The sequence below is a fragment of the Sinocyclocheilus grahami genome, unplaced genomic scaffold (genome assembly GCF_001515645.1).
Source record: "Sinocyclocheilus grahami isolate Dianchi unplaced genomic scaffold, SAMN03320097.WGS_v1.1 scaffold664.1, whole genome shotgun sequence".
Classification (NCBI taxonomy): domain Eukaryota; kingdom Metazoa; phylum Chordata; class Actinopteri; order Cypriniformes; family Cyprinidae; genus Sinocyclocheilus; species Sinocyclocheilus grahami.
In genome coordinates, this window is record NW_015505843.1 from 148,070 (window position 1) to 153,069 (window position 5,000).

A 5,000-nucleotide genomic window follows, 5' to 3' on the forward strand; every position below is an offset into this window, starting at 1 on the left:
AAAAATCCAAGTGAACATCAATCAGTACTCAATATTAATTTAAACTGCTTTAAATATGACTGCTGCTTATTTCCTGTGCACTTCTGCGCTTGACTAGTCGCGTCTGTCTGCTTATTGAGTTTATTTAAGCCATCGCAATTTATTGGAACTGTGTGAACTAGAGTGAATATTCACCTTAATGTTGTTCTAAAGGCTTATTACTTAATAACACAAAAATGTCCTACTGGCACTTGCCAATTTAATGGCAGAGAATGGTGACTTTTTTTTCTGAAGCGGATGCATATCTGTCGTAAAATAATCCTATGCATCTGGTGGCGTATATTCCAAGCATTCTGAAGGTATACTGAGGGTTTGGTGAGAAACAAACCGAAATGGCAAGCTATTATATTTTATGAAACGCTTGCGTTGCAGTGCGAGTGCGCAGCAGCTCACGCTGCACATAAGTGCATAGCCTTTTGAGATATCAATTATAATCAATTTTAATAAAACACAAGACTACATTATATAACTCTAACAGCAGGCTATTTAATATCTGTTGTTCTCCGGTTGTCAGTCAGAATGACAGTTCTTGCGTGAACATAGGCTTATATATATACCCAAGCCAATTTATTATTCTTTGTCTTAGTGTTTAAAATATTTATCTTGAAACAAATTAATTAATTGATTTCTTAATTAAACAAACAAACAGACTTACTGGGTGAGCAGGGTAGGCTATGACAGCTGTCATATCATACCCTGCAATGCCCAGCTGATGCAAAGAATAGAATTTATATCTACACAGAAGAAAGCCCTGTCTAGACTCTGCCCCGGTACGAGTTGTGTCGAGCTATTCATTAGCCTGTTTGTTTGATGAAAAAAGATTAAATGTAGTTGCAATAAAGGCGTTAAGAATCAATACAACTGCAGCAGTGGAGGACTATTATTCTGTTGCGTGATACTGCAGAAGAACTGAAGAAGGCACGGTTTGATCTTCGGCTGACCAATCAGTAGAAAGGGGCGTTTATTCCCGCCCACATGTAGACATCGAATATTCAAGCTGTTTGTTCATTTTTCCACCCATGAACAAAAAACGAACATTTAAGATGAATTCTCGTTTTTCGTTTTTTGGAAAAAAACGAAAAAGGAGCCGTTTTCACATTTTTCTACTTTCAATATTAAATAAAAAAACGAATGATCGAATGATACACGGATTTCACTGCTTAGTCCTATTTGAAGTTATCCTAACAGGAGTAGAAGGGCAGTTTTTTTAAGCATATTTCATAAATTAATTGAATTCTGAAGAACAGTATAAAAAAAACTTAAATGAGATATTTGAAAAAGATCTCTGATCAAAATTAGAGAACACTTACAGATACCTCCAAGTTATTGGTGTTAATCTGGCACCTGGTGCTAATTTCCTTAATTATCTGGCAACCCCTATTTAACTGGCAGCATTCCTCTCATTTTCACTGAGATTGCAAGATGGCGGGCCGCTCTAAGGTGACGGGAACCCTGCAACAGCAGGTTGTCCAGATGAAGGCTAAAGAAATCTGTGATTTCTTGAATATTGCAGACACTATGACGCTAATTGGCACTAATTCATTCAAGTCCCCCAAAAAGGCTGGTCATCCACGTAAGACAAATGCACAAGAAGACAGGATAATGCTTAGACTCTTAATGGGGAATTGGTTCAACACTGCAGCTGGAATTGCTTGCCAGTTCAGTGCTGAACAGGGTATGGATCTGTCTCGGCATGTTTAAGAGAAGTCGGACTGAAATTGCACTCTACAGTGACCAAGCCTCTCATCAGCAGAAAGAATCAAAAGGCTAAGCTCACCTTTGCTGAGGAGCATGTTTTGTGGAGAGAGGAGATCTGGTCTAAAGTTCACTTTAGTGATGAGAGCAAGTTTAATTTATTTGGGTCTAATGAGAAACATTATGTTTGCCGTCAAACTGGGAAAATACCGAACCCTGAGTGCGTAAAGAATTTAGTGAAAGGTGGAGGAGCAGTGTCATGGTTTGGGGGATGTTTTGTGCAGCAGGAGTTGGGCCTCTTATACAGCTACATGGAGGGTGAATGCAAATGTTTATCAGAACCTCCTTCAGCAACAACCCGATTGAAAATCCTTGGCAACAAAGTTATGGCTAAGAAATCCACAACAGTTACCGCACTATAGAGTGGACTAAGATCACACCAGTGCAGTGTGAGAAACTAGTGATGTCCTGCAGCCACAGATGTGCTGAAGTCATTCAAAGCAAAGGCCAATACACTTTCTACTAATTCCTGAAAGCTGTAACCCTTCAAAATTTTAGTTTCGTGCTACAAGTGGTTATTGTTCTCTAATTTTGATCATTGTGTTTTTCACAAAATAAAGGTTTTAATAGAAATGCTTTGGTTATTTTGTAAAACATGTTAGTATAACAGTGGTATACCCACAGCTAATATTCCTTGAAATTTTGAGTGATGAAGATTAACAATAATTTAGAAAAAAATCAAGTATTTAAAGATTGTTCTCTAATTTTGATCTCCATTGTATATCCAATATTGGCTGATACAGAAAATAATTTTAAAAATTATATCATTCAATATCAACTATACTGAACAAAAAATAGTGCCAATATATATATACAATATTGACTGATATGATGAATTAAAAAATGTCTAATATGTAATATCAACTGATATGTTAACTTAAAAAATCTAATATAAGCCAATATAGATCTAGTATCGATCTAAAGCATATATAAATCACCAAATAAGATAAATTGATCAATTAAAATTTTTTTTTAACTAATATTGACCAACAATGATATATTCAACAATCTCTAATATCAGCAGATATACAGTATATCCGCCAGTTTCCACCAATACCAATAAATTAAAAAACATCTCCAATATCATCATAAATGTAATCTATCAGCCGGTAACCAATGGGGTACTGATAAACTGTGCATCCCAAAAAGCCATGTTGACTCTCAAAATGGTGGGGAACGGGGCACCTCCTCCTCTTTCTTCTTCTTCATATGCTTTCGCTCCAGTCAGAATGGCGCAATTTCTCTCGTATATCCTCGCATGAGCTCTGGTGTAATTGAGGGGTGTGGGAGCGTACGGGTGGACAGCTGTCAGGGGAAGATAAAGAGGGTTTCTGCGGGTGTTGGGGAAAGGAAAGCATCCGATGAAGGGCCTCGCTGCAGCAACCCCACTGGCTGAATTACCTGGCCACTTTATAATTGTGTGAGAAGGGTGCTTCCAACAGCTCTGTCATTACTCAACCGGCCCGGTCCAGCGAGGGAGCTGCCTGCCTTGCCTTACTCTTCCTCTTTTCCTGTCCTGCACTTCAGTCCTCCTCTGTTCCTTTGTTCTTTACTGTCTTGGGGTTGGTGCGGAGCTGTGAGCCCACTTTTTGAGGGGAAAACCATTACCTCTCATCAATCCCCCAGCTCTCCTCAGGGTGCTCTCTATTGTTATGGTGACCCACTAGTAGCTTTTTGCGCATTCTGATATTTTCCCTTTCTTTTCTCCTCTTTTGTCATAATGGGGTCCACTTTGCCGCAGTGCATATGGTGTAGCTTCAAATATCCTGTAAAGTGTGTGTGTGTTAAAATGGCAGGGAGCATGATAATGACTGTGAGGACTTCATAATTGCACTGTCTCAAGGCCTTTTATCTAGAACGAGTCTTGCCTATTTAGTCACATCAATGCCATACCGTACTATATGTCTCCACTTTGTCCAAACCCATGAAAGCACTTGCTTACATCACCCCAGGGTAAAAGCCTTGTCATTTGATAAGATAATCAACATGCTTCAAGGGCAATTTGCAACGCAGAGAAAAGAAAGAATACATGGTAATTACACAGAAAGCCTAGCAGTAAGAGTCTGTAGAAGAGCCTATAATTTTCTCTTTAGAGGCTTTTTACAAGGGCCATTTGCTCTAATGCTTTTTTAACTGATGACTTTGGAAGTTAATCTAATTAAGGAGCTGAGGCTTCAGGTTTTTTTTATTTTTTAAGTTTTGATTGCCTTTTTACCCTTATGAATTTAAGTAAATATATCAAAACACACACACACACACACACACACACACCAAAAAAAAATTCAAAGCACCTTTTCTGTGTGCAGAAAATTATCTTGATTTTTGTGGAAAATTCTGTGTTCCTATTTTTTTTATTATTTTTTAAGTTTTGATCATTGAAAAGACTCTGAATCTCATTGGTAATTAATGATAGATGATCATCAAAGGGTAAAAAGTAGAAAAGCATAAGGTTTCTGAACAGAATAAATTAATTCAATTGTTTATACAAGCAGAGTGAGATGCTTGTATAGGTTAATCTATTTATTTATTTTTAATGTGGTATGTGGTAGGTACAATGAAACATTTAGCTGAACTTGAGCTTCTTAATTGTAGCTTTGATTGAAGTCAACATAATATTGTTTTTGTGTATATTTTCAATTTGGCACAAAGGTTAGGAAGTGGTTAGTGTGAGATCAAATAATAATTAATCATAATTCATCCCTGCAAATCATAATTAATCCCTGCTGTAAAGCAAGCTGAACCCCTTTTTACTTATACACCATCCACATGCAAATATAAATGACTACACTCTTAAAAATAAAGGTGCTTCACGATGCCATAGAAGAACCTTTTTGTCTAAATGGTTCCATAAAGAACCTTTAACATCTGAAGAACCTTTCTGTTTCACAAAAGGTTCTTTGTGGCGAAAGAAGGTTCTTCAGATTACAAAAACGCAAGAAAGAGATGGTTCTTTAAAGAACCTTTGACTGAATGGTTCTTTGTGGACCCAAAAATGGTTCTTCTATGGCATCGCTTGAAGAACCTTTTGAAGCACCTTTATTTTTAAGAGTGTAGGATTCTCTAATGTAAAAGAAAATGGAAATGAGTATGACTTCTTCCTCTCTAAAAGGCTTCTGCAAAATCTTGTTTGTCTCCCACTGTTGACCTCATGAACTTGTCTACTTGTCACTGATGTGCTTGTATCTCAGGTGCACGTTACTTGAATG

General features: G+C 37.3%; 1 protein-coding gene across 3 annotated transcripts in view; it reads left to right on the forward strand.

The window, feature by feature from the left end:
• LOC107558887 (protein FAM19A1-like) overlaps positions 1–5,000 on the forward strand; it is a 186,014-nt gene that overhangs the window by 146,894 nt on the left and 34,120 nt on the right. The window lies entirely within an intron of this gene.